Source organism: Nycticebus coucang, chromosome 18, assembly GCF_027406575.1.
Source record: "Nycticebus coucang isolate mNycCou1 chromosome 18, mNycCou1.pri, whole genome shotgun sequence".
In the NCBI taxonomy this organism is placed as follows: domain Eukaryota; kingdom Metazoa; phylum Chordata; class Mammalia; order Primates; family Lorisidae; genus Nycticebus; species Nycticebus coucang.
In genome coordinates, this window is record NC_069797.1 from 48,136,748 (window position 1) to 48,160,933 (window position 24,186).

Consider the following 24,186-nt stretch of genomic DNA (forward strand, 5'->3'; position numbering starts at 1 on the left):
TAGATAAATTAATAAAAAAATAGAAAAAAAAGAAATGGAATATATGTTTGGAGGAGAAAAAGCTCTTCTTTTTTTAAGTCTTTTTTTCTTTTTACTTCTTACACATACTTCTCTGGCATATAAGTGTTTGTTCTTATTATCAAGGGCTGTTAGGAAGGACTTTGAAGATCACTTAAAAACTTATCCACTGGAGGAGAAAGAGAGTAGGAAATTATGGAGGAGTGATGCACAAAAAGTTGGAGTGTCTTTCTTTTAGAAATAAAAAAAAGAGAACATTTCAAACATTAAGAAAAATATAATAAAAAGATGACGATGAGCTGGCAAGACATAAAATAGATTATAACATTTTATAATGTTTACTTCAGATCTCTCACTTTCCTTGTGTTTTTTCCTTTTGTTTAATTAAGTAAATAATTAATTAATTTTTTGAGACACAGTCACACTCTGTTGCCTCTGGCTAGAATGCCATGGCATTATAGCTCACAGCAACTTCAAACTCCTGGGCTAAGAAATCCTCTCACCTCAGCCTCCTGAGTAGATGGGATAGAGCAGCAGTTCTCAACCTGTGGGTGGCAACACCTGTGGGGGGTCTCCTGCACATCAGATATTTATATTACGATCCATAACAGTAGCAAAATTACAGTTATGAAGTAGCAACGAAAATAATTTTATGGTTGGGGTCACCACAACATGAGGAATTGTATTAAAGGGTCAGGGCATTAGGAAGGTTGAGAACCACTGAGATAGAGGTATGTGTTACCATGCATGGCTAGTTTTTCTATTTTTAGTAGAAATGGGTTCTCACTCTTGATCGGGCTGGTCTCCAGCTCCTGAGCTCAGGCAACCCACCTGCCTCAACCTCCCAGAGTGCCAGGATTTACCATTGTGAGCCACCATGCCTGGCCTCCTTTATTTCTAATAATGTATTGACATAAATATGGCCCTCCCACTTATCAACCCCACATTCCTTTTCACCTACCTTCTTCCCCCCTCCCCTCTGTAACCCTAACATAAACATTGATGTTCTTCCTTCCAAGCATGTTTTATGCTTACTTTTATAAAATAGTTACTATAAAATAGTTCCTAGCCTGGTGGGACACATGACTTCTAACTCGGGGATCCGATGAGCAGGCAGGTGCACAGAGGGAAGTCAAACTCAGTGGATATCAACCAGGGGGGAGAAGGGAGGCGGGGAGAGGCAGTAATCTACCTCTGTAGTTGGGCTGGGAGACAACTTCTCTTCTTCTGACTGGGCATTTTCAGACCTCCATATTTTTTCCATTAAAGCCAACAAATTGCACATAATCCACACTGCATATTAGATGGGCCCCAAGAATGCCACTGGTGCAACTGTGTAGCATAGCAGCTCTCACAGGCTCGCCCTCAAAGGGGATTCTGAGGCTGGAACGCGGCCCCCACGGCTCCATTCAAAGCACCAGGCTTGCTGTTGCTGGTGGATATTTGGTTGGGATTTGGTTTGCTATAAGTTGGGATATATACTTGTTTCAGTTTACTCTCAGCTTCTGCTGCTTTTAGACGTTTCTGCTGCACATATCTGTCAGTAGTTTTCCAGATGTAATAATATTCAATGATGCTAGTCAGTGATTTCCAAGGGAGAAAGTCTTGACGTACGTCATTGAAGTCTTTGCCATATTTTTCCAGTGCCTTTTCAAATAAACTATCTTCAGAAGCTGACCATTCTTCCATTTCATCTCTGCATAAAACAGGTTCTCCAAGTGGTACTAAGACACTGATGGCACTGCTCAAATCATGGCTGTGTCTATACAATGCATCATAGCATGAAACAAAGTGATGTCCCAGGAAGTGGCAGCGGCACTCATATGCAAACTAGAACTGCTGCAGTCAAGGGCTCTAGCGAATGTTCCAACAGCATATGCTACAATTAAAACTGGTCAATCTGTCGGTCCATAAGTGGGCTATTTGAGTCCCAAACTTTCACTTCTAATTTTGACTGTTCCCTCTCATCATTCTCGTTCTACGAGCATTTCTGGAATGTCTGCTTGATATCTAGGTCCTACTCTGATTTCATCTTTGTCAGCTAACAGTGTTTTCAATGAGGGGTCATAGACCAAGGAGTAGAAAAAGGTATCCTCTTTATCAAGATAGGATAATACTGATTCTGTCTCATTCAGAAGAGCAGCACTTTGCGCTGTGTCTCAGACGAGAGTCTATCTCTTACCATTAACTGGTTGGTATGATTGTTAGTTGCTTGAAGTAGAGAGTGTTCCTTGTGATTTTGATTAAGCCTCAGTCTTTGGTATCATGTCTTAGGTTCTCAAGGGTGTTAGCCTTCTCAGTTATCCAACCCTTATCCAATTTCTTGCCCATATAATACATTCCAAACACTATTACAAGGATTTTACGTATATTAATTTATTTCTAATACCAACACAAGATTCCTGACCCTCTGCCAGAGTAAAGGATGTTTTTTCTTGCCCTTGTTCCCTTCTCCTGGATGCAATGTCTTCACCATTGCCATAACCCTTACTATGTTTGTTTCTTCTCCCGTCACATATTACAACTTTTGTTTTGTAGGTGATTCAGAGAAGAGTCAAAGAAGGAGCATTTCAAGTTTTCCCCCATTGGCCACTCTTCCCCTCCGCGAGGCCTGCACCATTAACAAAACTTTCTTTGAACTTTTCTAATTCTTTTATTGAGTTGGCTTAATGGAGAAAAGCCTGGAGGAGTGCAAGATCCTCCTAGATTTGTGGCTACTGGAGGTGTCTCTTTGCCTTGCTAGTGTTCACTCAGACTCCAGTAATATACCAATCCCCCTTATTGAACTCTTCTTCCAGTTGTTCCTGTATCTTGATGAATTAACTCATGAGTCATCTTTCCTTCAAGCACCTGTCTTTTTTTCAATTGTCTACTTTATCCATCTACTCCTTCAGCTCTCTGATGAGTTTAGGAAAAATTATGAGCTTGTTTGTCCAGTTGTTTGTATGTTTTCCTGAGTTAACTATGAAAAACAACATTCTCTACCGCTCTCCATATCTTTGAGTGAAAATGATATAAAGCTAATTTTAAATCATAAAATGTGCAGTGATATGGGCAGTGCTTGTGGCTCAGTGAGTAGGACACCAGCCCCATATACCGAGGGTGGCGGGTTCAAACCCTGCCCTGGCAAAACGGCAACAAAAAATATCCAGGTGTTGTGGTGGGTGCCTGTAGTCCCAGCTACTTGGGAGGCTGAGGCAAGAGAATCACGTAAGCCTAGGTTGCTGTTAGCTGTGTGACACCACGGCACTCTACTGAGGGCAATAAAGTAAGACTGTCTCTATTTAAAAAAAAAAAAAATGGGCAGTGATATTTATTCCCAAGAAAGAAGGTTGGTTTGCTGAGTCCTTGCTAAGTCATAAAGAAGTGTGGCAATTTCAGAAAGTTAGAAACCCAGTCCCAAGTTGCCAATGAGACTTGGGAATTCTCTTAATTTTCTCCTGGTGACAGGCTTCTGAAAGCATCATATGTTTTTTAGTCTATCAAGAGTTACTTATTCTTGATATTTTTATTTATTTATTACCTCTCGTCATACATAGATCACGTCTTAGTTAATGCACATTTGATGATCAAATTAAAACTTATTTTAGAAAATAATTACATTATTTTTGAGCAAATCTGCACATAAATGGAAGGAACAGATCTTTTAATTCAGATCATTCTTCAGTATGTGGACAAAAGTCACTCAGGTATGGAATAGCAATAGAACCAAAGTACCTGTAAAGTTGTTAAAGCTCCCGGAAAGCACTTGTGAGAAGGAGATGCCTTAGTAAATTGTCAAGTATGGCTGCTCAGATATCTTGTTCACCTTGCCAGGAGATGGCAGAGAAGTATGAACTTTGCTAATCTGAAGGGACAATAAAAAAAGTAGAACACAAATCTGGAATTATGCATCATATAGCCTCCTGGGGTACAAATGTAAAACACAAATCTAGAATTATAAATCATATATCTTCATGGGGCACAAATGTAAAATTATTTGGTTTTGGTACCGTGGTGAATTAACTATTTTATTTACAGCTATGTAAGGTTATATATAAGTTCAGAGTAACTATTTTAATAACTAGTACCCTCAAAAATATCTATATCCTTGTCTGTCAGGTTTCTTGACTTCAAGAAAAAAAATATTACAGAGACCAGGACAGGTATAATGTGTCTTTCATTGCTTTGGTTTTCCTTTAGTTGTAGTTTTAGAGAGTGTTGTGAAAGCTTTGGGGGAAATTCGGATGGGTCTATCTGAACCTTCATGGATTCAGTCTCTATAATTCTGTCAATATTTGTCGACATTTTAGCACGTAGAGCTTTCAGTTGTTTGTAAAGAAATTCAATTTAGGGTGGATGTTGACACAAGAATATCAGTAAATCAACGTCCAAATTAGCTACGATGTTATCATAAATAAAGGAGTCCTGAGGATTTTGAAAAAGAGAACGACAGAACATTAAGTCTGGCTCTCCGGTTTTATATTCCTCTCCATAAAGCTAGATGCTATGCAGTCACCAAGGAGGAAAGAATGTTATCAATTACACATGTGAGCCTGAGTGAGTGAGGGTTAATAGATAGCTTCCATCCACCTGAATAGTTTGTTGTCTTTAAATCAGAAGTTGAATAACATGTAAAACTTTACAGTTAGTGTTCATTTCTATCAAAAATATGCAAGGTTGTCCTTTGATATTTAGATCATTTTTTTCTTATAAGTTTTCAAAATCAAAGAGAAAATTGAGCATTTTATTTCCCCTTGGGTTGCCTTTATTGATTACCTACATTTTTTTCATTTAAGTTCTTAATTAACGTTGGTCAATTTTATTTTTTGCATGTGGTTGGCCTTGGTATCTTTAAAAAAATACTTTTTTGTTGTTGTCGTTGTTGTTGTAGTTTGGTCGGGGCCAGGTTCAAATGCCACCCTCTGTCTATGGGGCCGGTGCCCTACTCACTGAGCCACAGGCACCACCCAAGAAAAGACTTCTTTCTATAATGCTTAATAAGTGGGATGACAACATTTGGTTTTATTTTTAAGGACTTCAATTTATTCTAAATCTTATCCTATTTTTGTTGTAAGGCTCCATCAAAATATTCAGTGAGTATAAGATCTGACATGTCTTGTTTGAGTTTTGCTTGCTTATTAACCCGCCTATTTCTGGTTATGGCTGTTCACAAAAAATAAATAAATAAATAAAAGTGAGAAAAAAACTGTTTTCACATTTGCTTCAGGATCTACTCCTGAATGTTGTCTGTAGTTGTTAAAGAGCCTATCCTTAATGTTTCCAACAGACTTATTCTTTTCTTTTTAGCAATATTTTATTAGCGGTAATCTATTTTCATCAGAAAGATTGCAGAGATAGTCATCAAAAATCCTTGTTTACCATCTGAAACTTTTTTAAACCTTTCGGTTTTCTGAGCGACTTAGGAACTGATCAGTGACTTTCCGAGTCATTCCACGTCTGCCTTTTCCATCCCCATTGATGCATATGGCGTTCACTGTATTCCAAACTAATTTATTTAGCTCTAGGAGCCCTGCCATGAATGAACAAATGCAAAATGTTTACCTTAATTACCTTGAGAAAATTTTTTAAAAATGCAATTCACCTGGTAGAGAGCAGGACCAGAAGAACTAGGTACCTAAAAACAGATGGAACATATAGAAAACCAATGGCAAGATCAGAAACTTCAACATATCAATATTTTCATTAAATATAAATCGACTGAACACTAATTAAAAGCTAGGTACTGTCAGTCTTGATAAAAACGCAAGACTCAGTTATATGATGTTTATAGGACATACCCATTTCATATGGAGAGACAGATATGTGAAAGTAAATGATGGGAAAAGGCATGCTATGAAAATATTAAGCATGTCAAAGCTAGTACGCCAAGAGGACTTCACTATAAAGCATAGTATCAGAGACAGAGAGTAATGTTTCATAATGATTCGCTAAAGTCAATGCATAGAGAAGACATAATTTCTAGAATTTATATGTGTGTGGTCTTTTAATTTAGCCCATTTATACCTATAATCTTTTATAGTTTCCTTAATCCTTTAATCAATATATACACACATTGGTATAGTCTCTTTGAGAATTCTATTCTTCAGTAACTAGGGACTCTAATCCTTTGCTCTAAGTTCAGTTGTATTTTACTTTCATTTTATTAGTCTTGTGCCTCCTGATTTTTTCTCTTATAATGAATTCAATTCTTTATTTCTCAGGGAAAGTTTTATGCTTGTGTTGGGTAGATTAGGACCTTAATGTTCACTTTAACATCCTTCTTCTCAGGAGGTAAAGCTCTGTTTTTTGTTTTGTGGTGTGTGTTTGTTTGTCCCCAGTGGCCCCTGAAAGCCAAGCCCTTAGCTTGCATAGTTAGATAGCCTGTCCCTCCCAGTTCCCTTCGTAGTTCCCTTTCCCACCAAACTGCCATGAATGAGATCAACTAAAGAGAAAACAATCTAAAGTGAAAATGTAAGAGGTCCTAGGGCTAAGATGAGGCATTTCAAAATTAAGGCGGTGAAGATGAGGAAAAGGGGGATAAAATAAACAAACAAACAAACAGAAAAACCAAAAGCAATACCTAGAGAAATGTCATCCTCTTCAGTTTAAAACCAACCCTTCTGTTCTTCTACCTTGGATCTCATGACTTTCTACCTTCTCAAGAAATTTATAGTGTAGATTATTTTTTCTTGTGTTGCCTACCTCTTCCTATCTAATTGGTGTTCTCACTCAATCAGTATAGGAATAAGCTGAAATTTTTTATCTAAGGCTATTTTTTATGTCTGGCTGCTTTTTTTTTTTTTTATTTTTAGGGACAGGATTTTGCTGTTTCCCATGCTAATCTCAAACTCCTGGCTTCAAACAATCCTCCTGCCTTGACCTCCCAAAATGCTGAGATTACAGGTATAAGCCACCGTGCCCAACCCTCTTCACAGGTGTTTTGTGTTATGAGTAATGAATAATTGTCCATTCCTTTAAGCTACCAAGGTCAGATCCCCCTTCATGGTATTCACCATTGTATCCTCATCACTAAGTAGTAGACACTGTTACTAGTGTCTTGCTCTTAATAGTTGCCCAACAACTGCATATTAAATGGATAAATGTGTAGTGTTTTACAGGCAAGATTAGTTTATCATGGAAGCAATGAATACTTGTGTTCTAACATTTTATACATCTCTATGGCTCTATTTAATGACGTAAGGATATTTGTAGTTGATTTCATTCATTTTAGCCCTGTGTTTATCTACAGTCTAAATTCAGCTGATTACATGTAGTAGTATTGATTACTTATTTTGAAGCACTGTGCTTCTGACTCTATGCCATGACTAACAGAACTAATTGCTTAATTATAACTATTTATGCAAAATTCTGCATTATAAAGTGTCAATGACCAAAACCGTTACTTTGGCTGTATAGCTAAACCAGGTGTTACTATGGTCTGTTATTATGTAGTTCAATTGCAGACTTGTAGAAATTGCTAGTTTTCCAATTTATGATACAAAGTATGTTTTCCTGACACTAAATATCTGATTTAGAGCAGCAATATTAAATCAAATGTTTGTTGATTTGGCTTAAAATGTCACACCATCCAGAAAATTTCTAAAAGATAACCAGTATTTCTAACCTTCGTAAAAGGACTCTGCTACATACTCTATCACTCAAGTAAGAAACATTAAGTGTCGTCACTAATTTCTCCTGTTTTTTTTCACCTTTATATCTGATCATATCCAGTTCTCCCAAACATCCCTCAAGCCATTTCACTCTCTGTATCCCTCTGTTTGGTTCGTATTCTGATGACTTCCTACCACAATATTGCAATAGTTGGTGAAGTGGCTTCCTGAATCCTTGAGATGCCTCACTATATAACCTTTCTCTTTATAAAGTAGGTCGATTTTTTTTTCCTCTTTATGAAAGTGTCACTTAAGCATAAGGAGATTTATTACTTTTAATTAAAGGACCTTTTATAAAAAGAGAACAACCTTTCAGGTCAAATAGAGGTGGGTTTCGGCTTAGAGTGGGCTCCGCAGACACTGTTGAGGAGCAACCTCCCTGTCTTCCAGTTTGTTTTAACACACTGAGCTTTGATGTGCCTGTAAGACAACGTGTGTGTCTGTCCATAGTGACTAAGTATTTGAAACAGGATCTTAAGACCACCACATTTTCTTGTCCCTAGTTCTTTCCTCTGTCCCTCCATTGTATTTCTTGAGTGGATTTATAAAGTATAACACCAACGTGATTTTATGTAACCTTTTGATAAAACTCTTCAATGGATTTGGCAAGTAATACACATTCTTATCATTTTTTTTTTAAATTCATGGCATCTAGGGTCCTCCAGGATGTAGCTCCTATTTACCTTTCAAGATGTATCTCCCACTTTTCTCCCCCCTCTATAAGACATGCTGAGAAAATTTAAGTATTTAAAGCTCCCCAGCTGCTTCTTTCTGCACCTCTCGTATCTTTTCATATAAAATCCCCTTAGCTTAGAATTTCATTTTTCTCTTGTCTCCTAATGAATGCATGTTTCTCCTTGTAGTCTTAGCTTAATTTTTACTCCTCCTCTGTAATATCTTCCCAGATGGACACTTTTTAAATGCACCCAAGCAGTATTGATTATGATTTGCTTTATGCTGACATTTTATCTCATAACACAAGGCACATTATATTGTATTTTTGTAGTTGGTTTTCCTAATAGACCCTAAAGAGGTGGGTTGTTGAAGCCGTGTACATACATTCTCATGTCCTTGTATTGAGCACAGTATGTAGCACACAGGACAGAGTCCAGTAAACATACCTTGAAAAAGAGGAATTGTTGGATTTGGTCTAGGCTGAATGTCATCTAGTTTATAGGGATACTTTCAGACAGGGCGTTGAGATATTAGAAGTTGTCAAGTGAAGTCGCCTTTTGGGGACCAGGATATTTCCTAATGAGTTTCAAAATAAAAAAATACATGTATGGAAGAATATATCTATTATATGTGTAATATATATCATGTTGGCATATATATATTTTATATATATATATAAGAATTATATCTGTCAAGGGTCTTTATTTAGAGAAGAAAAGATTAAAACAGCTTATATTTTGCAGGTTGACTAAGGTCAATATATAGAAATGTTCTGTTAAGATGAAGTTTTTTTTTTTTCCCCCACAAATGGGTGGGGAGTTCTGATAAGTGGACTACACCAAGAAAAAGAAAATCCCATATTTCTCCAAAACCAAGATGCTTTATATGTCAATCTTTTAATTTAAGAAAACACGGGTCCAGTGTTGATCATAGAAAAAACTTGATGCTCAGAATTGTCCCTTCTCATCAGAGGAATGAGCTTCTCTACCCCTGGCCTCTTGTCTAGAGAGTCAAATGATGTACGAAACTCTTGAGGCATGTTTTATTTTTCCCAGGGTGGGATTAAGTATCATTTCATTTCATTTAATTATTATTTTTTATAATTTTCAGAATGTTAAGGAGTGTTTTTTTTTTAACACACTTCATTTTTGTATAGATGTCGTCAAAGTTATACACATAAGTGTATCCTTGACCCAGATAGTGTGACCTGACCCTGATAGTGTACCCAATAGTTTGAAGATAGATTCATTAGGGCTTGTTGCTCTACATGTGTGTAATGTAATGTATTTCTTTGAAGCTGGAGAAGATAATAGCAGGCATGTTTCTATTTTTATTCATTCATAGGCTCACTTCTCATGTGAAAAGTATTTTGTGTATACAAGCAAAGCAAAGTAAGTAATAATCAAGTTTGAAAAACATCCCAAATACCACGAGAAGTAGAGAAACTTAGCATATTTTCAGTTGATAAAGTTAGTTTTTTTCTTGGTACTCAGGCAAAACAATAAGAAAAAAATATTTTTTATCTATATTGCCTTCACCATGCCTGGAAAATATGTTATAAGGAAATAGGCCTAAAGTTAGAATCAGGAACGTTAAGTTTGAATCTGGTCCTCTCTATCAGTTGTATATGTGATGCTGGGTATAATTTATATATATAATTCTCAGTTCTCAATATGTTATGCTGGGTATAATTTGTATGTACAATTCTCAGTTCTCTTGTCTGTGAAATGGCTGATAATGATGGAATTGGTATAAAACTAAATGCATAAAAAAACATTTTTAAAAAGTGTATGTCCTGCAGAAGTATGTTAAATAGTCGACAATTCAAAACTACTATAGATCAGTGCTGATGTGTAGCACACATTATTGCATTGTTGTTTTGCTAAAGCCCATTCTAAGTGTTGAGTTTGCAGGTCACATGGAGCATTGAGTACTTTTAATACCAATTTTCTTATAGGGAATTTCCTTCTTGTTATACATACCAGTGCTTATTTAGAAGTAATTGAATGATGCTCACCTTCAATATAAAGATGTGGAAGTTATTGTAAGTTAGATTATTATAAATTAAGTCAGTTGCAACCAGACATTCTAAAAAATGTAGATTGAGAGAAGCAAATGAGATGATAGAAAATGTGAGAGGCCTCTTGTAATCAGCAAAGAACTGTAAAAATAATTTTGTGTGTATAAATATATACATATAAATGTGAATGCATGTGTATAGATTTATAGTATGAATTTCTGTACAAAAGCAAATTTTATATTAACTTCTACAAATTGGTTAAGTCTTTATTAAAGATTGATCTTCTATTTGCAGTGGCTGTGAGTTTTCAGCCAGTTAATTCAAAGTGCATCTCTAAATAGCTGTTTTAATTGGTTAACCCTGTCAATACAAGTCATACCATGAGCTATGATTTACTAGAATTTCTTTACAAGTCTTATAGGACATGGAAGACATAAGATTGAAATACTGAGGAAGAATGCCCTCCTTGACTTCAGGAAGGAAAGATTTCCAATCTGTAGTTTGAAAGGTAAGCACAGACATAGTGTGAGCGTTCAAAGAATGTAATTTAACATTATAAAGGTTTGTTCAATTACCTGATGATATATTTTAGCCTCTTTGAAATTATCGGTAAAATACTTTGAATTTCAAGAATAATTACAAACATGATGAAATAAAGTAGTCTCTGTGCGAGTGTGTGGGTGTGTGTGTGTGTGTGTGTGTGCACATGTGTGAGATTTGTAAATTTGTCTTGGTCCTGAGTAACTATAGTTACATTTTTTTTACCATCTTGTGGATTTAATTACAACTTTATTGTAGCCTATAGAATGTAATTAAGAAATTGTTTATTTTTGGACCATGCGGCTTAAAATTTTTAAGACAGGCTCGGTGCCTGTAGCTCAGCGGCTAGGGCACCAGCCACATACACTGGGGCTGGTGGGTTTGAACCCAGGCTGGGCCTGCCAAAGAACAATGACAACTACAACAAAGAGCTACTTGGGAGGCTGAGGCAAGAGGATCGCTTGAACCCAAGAGTTTGAGGTTGCTGTGAGCTGTGATGTCACAGCACTCTACCAAGGGAGACATAGTGAGACTCTGCTCTAAAATAAATAAATAAATAAATAAATAAAATTTAAAAGTTTAAGACACTGTAGAGCAGTGAATGAGAGCTGGAATGGAATAAAACTCCAAAATAATTTCTAAAGGAATAAAGTAGAGAAAGATTCTCTTAAGCAGGGTTTGATGGCAAAATATAGTTATTTACAGTATGTTGGACATGGGAATATATCATATAAATATGTTACATTTATTATGATGGCCCGGAGGTAGTATAATTAGCTCTATCTTGCAGAAGAAAAAAAGACTTAAAATACAGTTTATCTAAAATTTCATATATAGGAAGTGGCAGTGCCACTTATTTTTTCCCTTTATTTTCATCCTTCTCTTAAATAAGGTAGTTCATTCTCATAAACAATATCTTGCAAATGCTCTCAACTCATTTCATTCTTTTTTTCACTGCGCAACAACTGGATCAACCCAATGAGTTGATTTACTGAATTCAGCATTTGAAAGCTGAACTGCGGATGAAAACAAGGACGATTTAAATTGCTATAGACAATATATTCTTAAGTCAATCCTGTTATCAATTCTGAGACTCCTTGTTGATTTATGTACTGCTAAGAACTAAAGAAAGAAAAGAAAAACGGTTCAAATTAAAAACCGACGCATTGTTTTAATTTTCCATTGCCACATCACAAATTATCACAAACCTAGAGGGCTTAAAACAGCTTAAAATACTTATCTCCCAGTATCCATGGGTCAGGAGTCTTGAGACGGGTGGGCTAAGTCCTTTGCTCAGGATCTCATGAGGCTGAGATTGAGATACCCAAGTGCCGCCCCTGGTATTGGCCACTGCTGTGTTTACACTAGATATTGTTTCTACTGACATTTCCTTTAAACAGAGATACTTCATTGCTTCTTTTTTTTTATCCTGTGTCCCTAGCTCCTGATTCAATGTGAAAAGCAAATGAATCTGCTGAGTTTAATTTGTGCACCCATGCCTTTGCTGCAAATACATACACATTTTTTTTCACTTGAAATATATATATATAAACTTTTAGTATCTTGAGGAAGGCCAAATGAATCAGAAGTGAATGTTAGGTGGCCAGAAATTAAAAAAAAAAAAAAATCAATACACTTTGGCACTGCAAGATTATTCTAGTGAAGCACTGATAGGTATCACTACTTAGCATTCTCTTGCTCAGCATTGGAAACAAGTTGCTCTGTTTCAGCTGCCCATCCAGTAAAAGTGTGTGTGTGTGTGTTTATATGTACACTTTTGTGCGTGCACACACACACATATATATCTACACAAACACATATATACTTCAGCCAACAGGATTAAGTATTTGATCACTACTTGTATTTGTATTTGATCAAGTTTCTGATCACTTCACCTCTTATGTAGTCCAGACTTATGTGAAACTGTAAGATAGGTAGAACCTGGGTTATACCCAGACCAGTACTTACAAGAAAGTATGGGAAATATATGTACGGGGTGTCCAAAAAATTCCTGTGCAATTTAAAATAGACAACTTGTTTTAGTGATACTAGATCCTCATTTTTTAGTTTTCCAGCTTCTAAAATAGAGGAAGACAATACATAAGCCCCTTAAAGTGAGTGTGGAGCAAAACAAAATACAGTGTCCACCATAGACGTAGCTGTGACTTTTAAGTTCACCATCAAAGGTGTCTCCCATTAAGACATGAAGTACAGTATTTCCTGAACACAGGAAATAAGATTCAAATGCTAGGTAGATCCAAAAGGATGAATGCTCATGAGTGTCAAAGGAGTGATGCACTTACCTAGGGTAGAAGAGTTAAGAAAGCACCAACCAAAATCTAGATGAGTATTATTTTAATGTCACATTACAAAACAAAGTAACGCAGGCGGCGCCTGTGGCTCAAAGGAGTGGGGCGCCGGCCCCATATGCCAGAGGTGGCGGGTTCAAGCGCAGCCCCAGCCAAAAACTGCAAAAAAAAAAAAAAAAAACAAAAAAACAAAGTAATGCAAGAGATAAAGCATAACTAGCAGTGCCACGCGAGCCTTATCAAAGCCAAGGCCATGGGAGATGTCGGTACTATGATTCTACCTTCACGCCTTGCTCACATCACTATAGTCCCAGCTCTGAGCTGGGGTAATATCACCCTAGTTCTCTGTATTTTGGAAAATACAGCCCTCTGCCAGCACATCACCAGCTTAACCACTGCCTTTAAAAAGAGCTTCTCTTTTCTGGCAAAATGCATATGAATCCCCCCAAACATACTGCCCGATTCTACTTTGGTCTTCGTTCCTTTGTGAACCACACACTTTGGCTTGAGGAATGAAAACTAAGCAACCAACCTTTGGGCACTAATACTAATAACCCCATCCATGACAGGTGTTGGGGGAAGAGATTCCCCAAAAGAATTAGAAGAAGAGGAACATGAAAGCACAGTGGGCAGACTAAACTGTAACATGACCATCTAATCTGTAACATGACCATCTAATCTGTGTCCAGATTGCTACGAGCACCTCTGCGCTGACATTTTCCCTTCCATTATTTTCCCCTATTCTTCAGTCTTTATAGAGATTAATCTTAAAAATGCAAACCTGATTATATGCTTCAGCTTGAAACCCCTCACACTGCTCCTAGGATAGGACGCCATAATTTTGGATCATCTACTCAATCTCTATGACCCCGCCTCAATATCCCCCCTGCACTTTCCTTTCCCCTCACATTCCACCCCATTGACTTCAACTTTGTGTCTGTTCACTTTCCAGTACACTGACTTCCTTCACAGCTCAGAGAATTCACACATACTTCTCACCTGAATTCTTCCTTCACATCTAAATTTAAAATTCACTTCCTCAGCTGAATCTTTTACACCCTAATTTCACCCTAAATTATACCGTAATTTAAAATTCTGTTAACTCTCTCTCATAGCACCCTGTTCACACTTTCCATATTTCCTACCTGCGTAATTGTATTCTGGGATTATTTCATGTTCTCTCTCTGCACCCCTAATCCGGCTGGATTCTGAGCTCAATAAAACAGGCATGTAGCTAGTTTATTCAGTTATCTTTCCTCAGTTCCGGCCTCATGCTCTGGTTAATACATAGCAGGTGGTAGTTAGGCTTGCTTTTCTTGACTTGAAATTGAGCCCCAAGTCAATATAGAATGGGCTCCTTTCCTGCTTACTCCCTCATGTTACTTTGCTATGCTTTTTGTTTTTCTTTTATAGGCCACCAATATTCTTTAGATGAAATATCTTTTTGTTTTAAGGCAGCTAGAATTAGCTTAGAACCAAAGAAGCAACCTTAAAGGGCTATAATTTCTAGTAGGGAATTGAGAGACTGGTTGAAGCAGGTTGGAGACAATGAAAAGCCACTTTTTCCTTCTCATCGGTCACTCGGACCCTGCATGTCCGTTCTCCAGTGTTTTCCTTTCTTTCCTGGAATATGTCTAAGTGCTGCCCTACTGGAGATCCCAAACTAATTCCAATGGAGAAGAGTTTCACATCATCAACCCTCTAGCACCCCAATCTTCACTCTACTAACTGACCTACATGCAGCTTTCTAAATATTTTGATGATCTCAACACTCACACTGGCATACCTTGCTCTTTCTGTTTAGAAAGCCGGTGTCACACTACAGGCCCTCCCACTTCCTCCCGCACTGGTTTACTTTCACATATTCCTTAGGTCTCAGATTATGCATCACTTCTTCCAGGAAGACTTTTGTTTCTGCCACAGAGATGTATTAAGTGTCTCTCCACTGTGTTCCTATAGTCCCTTGTATTTATCCAAATTTTAGTACTTCCAAAGTATGTTCTTGAGTGTATACTTTTCTGTTCTCATTGCCTCCTATAGGCGGTCCTGTACACATTGTTTTACCAATGCTTCAGAGTCTACTGCCTTATAAAGATCCAATAAAAATCTATACAGAGTTGGAAAAAAATTTGCAAAATTTCTCAGCATTAACTCACCTGTTTGAACTGTAATTTTCTCCAACACACACACACACTTGCATATACACCCTGCACAGCTTAGACTTGCCAATATTGGCTTGACACGTGCTTGTCTCCTATGAGTCCCCTGCTCAGCCATGTCAGTGGCTAATGGAGTGATAATTTCCATTCACTTCACCAGCCCATCAGGGAGGTATTCTCATAGATTCTAACCCTTGTCTAACACACATTGCTGCCTGCTATAGTGATGTGGGAAAAACATATCATTGTAACATCATTGGTTGTGAGGATGGGCGAACCACTTGAGAAATTCAAAAGATTTTGGTGACATAATTTGAAATAGATTGAGAGGAAAATAATTAAATGCAGGATGGTCTATGAAAAGAGGAGGTGTAGAGTGCATTAAGAGTACAGATGTACCAATCCGACAAAAAAGTCTTGTCATACATGCATATATTGCAACTTTTGACTCAGCACATCTTTATATTCTTACAAACTCTTCATTAAGAGATTTCTCTGCATTACGAACTTCTAAATGTGTTAACTTTGGTTCAGTATCTCTCTGAATGTAATTGAAGACTTGTTAAAATGCCATTTAATAGCATGTCCCTTACCCTGTATTGTCTCAACCTTTACTTATAATAGCTGCCTCATAAAACGTATTTATTAAAGTATAGTATTAATCTCTATTGTTCCTTTTTATTGAAACAATATAATTAAAGGACCTATTGGAAATGCCATTTGTATTAATGAAACTATTAAATATTAATTTTTAGAAAAGGTCTCTGCTGGAATATTTTTTAAGAAATGAGAAATGAGAATATTGAGTTAGAAAAATCCATCTAATTCTTTGGGCATCAAAATATTATAATCGACATTATAATTTTTTAATCAGTAACATGAGAATTATGATTTTCAAAATCAGTTTTGTATTGATTTTAGTCATGAAAAATACTGGATTGTCATTTTTTAATATTTTATTTCCCTAACTTGGCTATGCTATATGGAGATTAGTTCTAAGTAAAGCAAAGTGACTATGGGATCCATGGTCTATATTGCAGACAAAGAAAGGAATTTGCAAATTCCATCTTGATCAAAAGAGCCTACATGAAAGTGACTTGAGTCCCCTCCCCTTCTGAACCCTTCATTTTATCCTTGGGGCCATTTACTTATTTTGTGGTATTAAAATCTTCTTAAAATAGCAAAATGTGTCAAAATCATATTAATATTTTAGAAATGTCTTGAAAAAATATTCTTGGTAAAGTATAGAATGAAATTTCTATACTTTTAAAGCCATTTTCATCCTGACTGATATCATGCTGGTAAACAGAGGAAGGACATAAAATACCCTGTCTAGTACCATTAATCTTACAAATAGACTCTGAGTGAATAGCATGCTATTAGCGTTATTTGCTGACAGATACCAGAGCTGGCCAGCTACTCAAATTGTTTCCAACTAGTTATCATTCAGGGCCTTTCTCTTTGCTCTCCCAGAGCATTTCAAGATATGTGTTTTTTTTTAAAACCTAAAGTGTAATAAAAAAATAAAAACAAAGTGAATGGCCAAATAACCCTTTAAGTATTATGACTTCTAAAGAGTTGATATAGGTTTCCAGATCACTGCAATTTTTCTTTTGACTTTATCCTTGAGCAGTGAGAGTTAACCTTGAATACAGAAACACCTAATGTCATAAAAGCCTCAGAAAGTTTCAATTGTTTTCCGTATCTGTGGCTTAATTCTGAGTCCAATGTTTTGCAACTCAATCAAACATCTAACAATAGCAACACATCCCCAACAGCTAGTGATTTGGGGATGGAGGAGCAGCGATACAGACTGCAATGTTTCTTCATGGTGAGATCTCTAAGATGCAGTCAGGAGGAAGTTCCTGATAAGGTGTCCTTACAATTAGGACAGCAGAAATGTCTTTGAAATGTGGCCCGTGAGGAATAGAAATTAGACCCAAATTCACCGCAGTACAACTTCTGACAGAATAATATTCAATGTGCATATTTTATAAAATAGTGGTTCTATCTTGACCACTGAATATGAAACTTGACTATCTTGACTGTCTATTTTTACTGAGAATAAACTTGGGTATTTTAAGGATATGTGTTATATGATTATAAGCAGGATGCTGTAGCAATCTGCAAATAGATCAGCTGAGATAATTGTGCATGTGAGTGGTGAAGGGGAGAGAGTAATAGACACAGAGAAAGAGTATCAAGAGAATTAAGTAAAAATTTGATGATAGTTAAGTCTTGAGAATAGATACTATTTCAGGCTCTATTCTAAGTGCCTTATATGCATATTATCCCATGGGAAAACAGCATTATTATACTTATTTCATGGGGAAGATTTGGAAAACTGAGGGTACCAAACACCATAACAAAAACCATTTAATTAATTGCAAAGCCAGCACTGAATCAATTCAATCTGATTTTAATGCTGATGGCGTTAAGTTCTACATTAGCATATTCATGTGTACTTTGTGCTCATTTCTAAGAGGCAGTGCTTTACATTGGAAAGATTGCAGCCTTGCAGTTCAGTTAAAAGGTTTAGAATACAGAAATTACAACATTATTTTAAAAAAGAATCCTTAGGTAAGGATATTACTAGTAGAGTGACAGACCCTTATCCATCGCCTCTTTTCCTATATTGTTTGCTCATGATTCCACACCTAACAGAAAGCAGCACCTCACTGATCCTAGGTCAGATGCCTACTCTCAGTATATGTCAGGCAGTGAGAAACATTGAGAGAGGCAAGTACCTAGATTTATCACTCACCAAAACCGTATACTTGGTGAGATATATTTGGTAAGATAATTTTCCAAAAGAAAATAAGGGTATCATTTGAAAGGGAATAAGGGTACTAAGTAGTTAAAAACCAACAAGTGTCCACCACACAAGTCATCTTTTCACTGCTTATAAGCTCTGGAATCAGCTTTCAAAACATCTAGAATAAAAATTTATATCCACCAAGAAAAGTCACCCTGTTCAATTCAAATTAAAGTTCATTTTTTTCTCCAGAAATATTAGCTTACTAAAGAATATGGAAGTTGACTAAGTAACTAACATGCTGTCAGTTTATGGAAGTATGGAAATCCATAAACAGTCTACATCAGCAAGTATTTGTTCTCAAAGGCTGCTCACGTTTCTCAACAATGTTCTGCTTTTCTCTATGATCTTTTAGTTCTTCTGGGAGAAGTGCCAATTAGGTGCTAATAAACCATTACCACTTCTGATTAACACCATTTAGCAATTACTGAGCTTGAAACAAGGAGGTCTAGGTTGTTCATAGGCAGCAATAGTACATACAGCCAGTGAGAAACAGCAAGGGACAGGTGCAATAGCCCTAAGACAAGTGAAACACATTCAAAATGCACAGTGCACATATGAAATCAAAACCCCAGAAATATTCACTTATATACAACGTATGCGCTATGTACATTTAAACATGTCTAGATACAAAATTTATTAATCATCTACACATTTATTTTCAAGTATGTTACCCTCTCAGATTATAAAATCCAATGAAGCCGGAATAAATTACTATCATTAAAGAGAAATGTGCATTTTACTGCAAAATAATTTGATATGTCAAGATGGAAAGAGCTTGGGTAAGAAGATAGTGATAATTGGGAGATCCATCTGGTGCTATTTTTAATGACATCCTAAGTCTTTAACACATATGTGGAGGTCATAAGTCAACCTCAAGGTAAGAAACAGAAATATAAAGGGAACAATCAAAATATATGTTATATTGGGAGTATAAATAAATGGTGGGAGGGTGACTAGGTAAAAAAAGAGATGAAGATAGAAATATGTAGTTAGATATATAGAACTGTATGGTGGAAGAGGACATGATTGCTTGGCAGAATAAATTTAAACATGGCAGCCTTATAAAATAAACCACCAAAACATCAGCATCTAGGACAGAGATTCAAGAAACAGCACTGAATTTAGTACTGTGCTTGAATTTTTATTATATGGTTAAACTTCCATGGCCTAAACATTTCAGGGATCTTACTTTTACAATAATTCTTTTTTTTTTTTTTGGGGGGGGTGTCTATTTAGAAACGTCAATGGAAGGAGAACATGTTTATTGAACAATAATAATACTTAATCTTTGTTCATGTAGATAAGATATCGCCCCTTTCCTGAGCCAGTGTCTCATCTAATTCAGAAGCAGAAGATAAGGCAGGGAGTCAAGTTTTACACCAGAGTTGGGGTAAATACCACTCTTGCAATAAACAGTGGGTTCACGTTGGTCATAAGTCAATTTTAAGGTTGAAGAAGTTCCTTTGTTGGTAGATAAGGAAGAGCTAGGTTGATGAATAGAGACCAAAATCCAGTCTGTCAATGCTAATTTAGAAAAGGCAATAGCACAAGTTCAAGAAGACAAACTAAATTAAAAGCCTAGGAAATCCAAAATGTTAGAGACATGAAGGTTAGAATCCAATCCACACTTCAAGTATTTGTCAAATTAGTAGCGGAGTAGTCGGTAAACAGGCTTTGTTTTCTGATCCAAGGGCAGAGGTTGTTCTACGTGGGTTTCCATGCTTCTGTCTTGTGCAAAGACAGGAAAAAGATTATAAATGTGTATTTATAGACAAGGACAGAAAGAAAGCCTGATCAGGACTAAGAGATTGGGATTATGCAGTAGCAGTGTCTCTAAACCATATGTATAAACAAAGGTTAAAGACAAAAATGACTATAAGACCAGATAGATAACCAACCATGACACCAGCTTGACAGCACATGTCCCATCTAAAAGGGATAGCTCTGATCCTGTTTCAGCTTATTAACAAAAGAAAAAATAGATCTAATTTCTCAAATCTTTTGATTTTTCAAGCAGAGCAAAACATTTATATCTGCACTATAAAATTGTTCACAATTATATTGTATTAGTGTTGTCAAATACTATGCATATCTAAGACAGCAATATCCATAATAATAGATAATATATAGTCTTGTCAGACAATACAAAATCAATAACACGTACGGTGGTTACTCTGAGCAACACAGGTCTTTGTCATAGTTATTACTGAATCCCAAAAGACTGCAACCAGAGGCTAAGAGGTGTTGACATCCATAAAACATAATATGACCCCCCCAAAAAAAATGCTTTAAAAAGGCTTGTAAAATTGATGTAAGATAAAGTCAATTGAAATTTGAAATGTTTATATTGCTATAAGATCTACTCCATAGCCTGCATCATTAGGCATTTAATGGTATAGCATCAACATAGGTATTAAGACCTGTCAACATTTTGACAGAAATATGAACAATAGTTATAGGACTGTTTAACCTACCACTATTGTCCTATGACAATAAAAATGTTAAAAGATTATAAAGGATTTGAATAGTAACATCAATAAAGATGAAATAAAAGGTAGATATTAAAGATTACTTCCTACAAGTACAAAAATTATACTTTTCTGTTAACGTTTATACATTAACTATAAAATTCAATAAGAACAACTCTAAAAAGAAACAAAAAACAACAACAAAAAAACCTTAGCTTTGGAAAAGAAGGCATTGTTTTATTCACATTCTCTGTTTAGAATATCTTAATATGAGTGAATTGGAAGTGTCTTATCAAGCAAACAGATTAACATTGAACTATTAACGGAAGAAAGAGAATATTCTTCTAAATAACTATTTTTTTTTTTTTTTTGTAGAGACAGAGTTTCACTTTATGGCCCTCCGTAGAGTACCATGGCATCACACAGCTCATAGCAATCTCCAACTCCTGGGCTTAAGCGATTTTCTTGCCTCAGCCTCCCAAGTAGCTGGGACTACAGGCACCCACCACAGCACCCAGCTATTTTTTTTGTTGTTGTTGTTGTTGCAGTTCGGCCGGGGCAGAGTTTTGAACCTGCCACCCTCGGTATATGGGGCCGGCGCCTTACCAACTGAGCCACAGGTGCCGCCCCCTAAATAACTATTAAACCCAAATAAAAAGATAGTTTCAGAATATTTATAATACATCAAATCATACTTACTAATACATGGATTCCTTTTAACTCTTCCTAAAGGTATATCCATATTTTTAATTTTTATCATAACATAATTGAGCTTTCCATTCAGACCTTAACAATCAAAAGAGCAATTCTAGTGAAACAAAGAAGGTGTCAAGAGAAGACGTTATTCAATGAAACAAAATAAGAAGTAGAATAATTAAAAATCTGATTCTTGCTAGGACAATGTCAGTAAATCTAATTAAAAATGGGGGGAGTGAAATGAGGTGAGAATATGATTAAAAATGATAAAGAGTAGATATGTCAATATTCTATAATTAGCATATATTGCTTGATTTTTTTCATCAGAAAAATGAAGATTATCTTTCAATAGGAAAATATAGCCACTTGGTTTTATAAAATCTGAAATCATTAAGGTTACTAAAAAGAATACTTTCATAGGAATAAGATTAGGCATAGGAGGTGGGAAGCCATACCTGGGTTGAAGTATGAATGGATCATGAGAAATTGAAGACACCACATGAAAACTCAATGCTCTAGGAGTAGGGTTAGTGCTATTCCTAAAAAGAGACATAGATATGATTGAGACAGAGGTATTATACATTGATTTAATAGGAGTAGGTCTAGATAGAGAAATAGTTGAAGTTAAGGAAAGAGTCCAGACAAGTCTGGAGAAGATAATCTTCACAGTATGGCAGTGCTGAGAAATCGTTTTAGCAAGATAGCTGACTACCTCATGGAACTAAGAAAGAAGGAGAGATCATAATGTCATTTAGTTTGTAGATGGGGAGATAGAATTTAGCAAGTTAAGGGAGTTTTGATTATAAATTTAAAACATCCCCACTGTTTCCTTAGTGATGTGTAGGAGGTGAAGAGAATGGGATAGGACACAACGTGATACCAGGGATGATGGGATAATGTGGGCCACGGCTGGAGGAGAGTTGTGGTGATCAAAAATACAGTAATACATCCTGTGATATAGATCTAACAGGAAAGGACTAGAGTATTGGGAATGTAAAAGCTGTAGATTTTTACATTTGATCTGAGAATTAGAACTAAAAGGAAAAGGACAGGAGGAAAATGCTCTCTCTCACATAAAGTATCATAAACTCTTCAAGTTGACATGATACCAGCACAGCCCTCATCTGTGATATGAACTTCCTTGGCTGGCCTTTCAGCATGGCTCAAATGCAGTAAGGTGTTGGGCAGCAAAATGTGCCTTTCAATTTTTATCCCCTCACATTCCCAAGTTTAGAAAGAATAAGTGCTCAGATTTCTTCTTTGTGGCAAAAAAATTTAAACTCACAAAACATATGTATTAGGAGACTATTATACATATCCCCATTATAAAAAAAAAAGTTACTGCAATATTTTCTTACCAAAGTCAATTTTCCTACTAAAATGGCATACAATTACATATCTTTGACAATGTTTTTTTCCACAAACACATCTGTGATATATGGTATGAAAAATGTGATAGACATTTGTGATAGATATTGAAAACATGTGAAACTTTGAGTTTCTTCTAAGTTATGAAATGGTTCTGGAATTACAAAGTTAATAGAATCAGGATCTCAATTTTCAGCAATTGGAGAGAATTATGTGGTTTATTGATTTTCATTAGTTAACAGCTGTAAAATAATGTGAACCACAGGAATTTACAAATGGTATGTTATGTCACAACATGAGATAGTAAAAAATCCGTAAACCGAAAAGCTAACAGACTAGTTTGAATACCAGCCTCATCAATAGTTTAGTAAATTTGGGTGAGTTCATCAACTAAATTGGATCTCAATTTCCTTATCTGTAAAATGGAGACAATAATATTTATCTTAAAGTACTGTAAATTGTGAGAAGCAAGATATGTAAAATTACGTTTTGTGAATTCTAAAGCAAAATATAAATATTTAGTATCATCGTATTTTATAGCTATAATTCATAGACCAGGGTGAGGGGCCTTGCAAAAATTATAAATCATCAATTATAAAATCATAAAGGACTTGGTGTCAGACTCAAGGTTGTCTAGTACATTCACAAGGAAACATAATGGAATCTTCTTGTTTCAGCCTTGGCACCCACTGGACAAAAGGGTCACCTTGATACTTAGTTAATTGAATATTTTGGCACAGGCTGGCACTTGTGTGGGCTTCTTCCTATGGAGGCTAGAGTGACAAAGAATTCTATCACAGGCACAGGTTAGTAATAAAAAAAACCAAAAGCTGAGTTATTTAGATTCTTATTTACATTAAGCCTTCAGGCCAAACCAAAATTCTCACTTCCTGTCAGCAGTGTCAGTTATGCAGAGGAAAATAGTCTAACTACAATTGCTATTGTTCACACTATTTTGTTATTTTTAAAGAGTCATTCTGGCAGGAATTCATCTCAAAGATAGGAGAAATAGCATCTAAAACAATAACCATAAATAAAACATGAAATATACAGCATAGAGCACTTGATGCATTTCTGACCTGAATACTGCATCAACCTTGGGAAAAACAGCTGGATTACAAAGCAAGAGAAAGCTTCAAGAGTAGTTCACATGAAATAAAGAAGGGTAAATTTCAGACAAATTACTATTGTTCCCACCTGCAGGCTTTTCATTTATACAATTTCTACAATACACATTTTTTTCACACTCTGCTTTTGCAACACCCACTGGAGTGGGTTTTAGAACTTATCTTCAGGATGTGTGCTGGTAGCATGTGGGCTGCTTTAAATGTATATATTTAAAGGAGGCATTCTTATTTTTAGTTAGTGCACTGAATTCTAGATTTTATTTTAAAAGTAGCGCATGTTAAATATAAAAAATAGAGTTATATATAAAGAGGAACCACTGTCAATAGTACATAGAT

General features: G+C 36.0%; 1 pseudogene; it reads right to left on the reverse strand.

The window, feature by feature from the left end:
• Nucleotides 1-1,156: 1,156 nt before the first annotated feature.
• The window catches only part of LOC128571101 (metastasis-associated protein MTA3-like), a 31,046-nt pseudogene continuing 8,016 nt past the window's right edge, over nt 1,157-24,186 (reverse strand).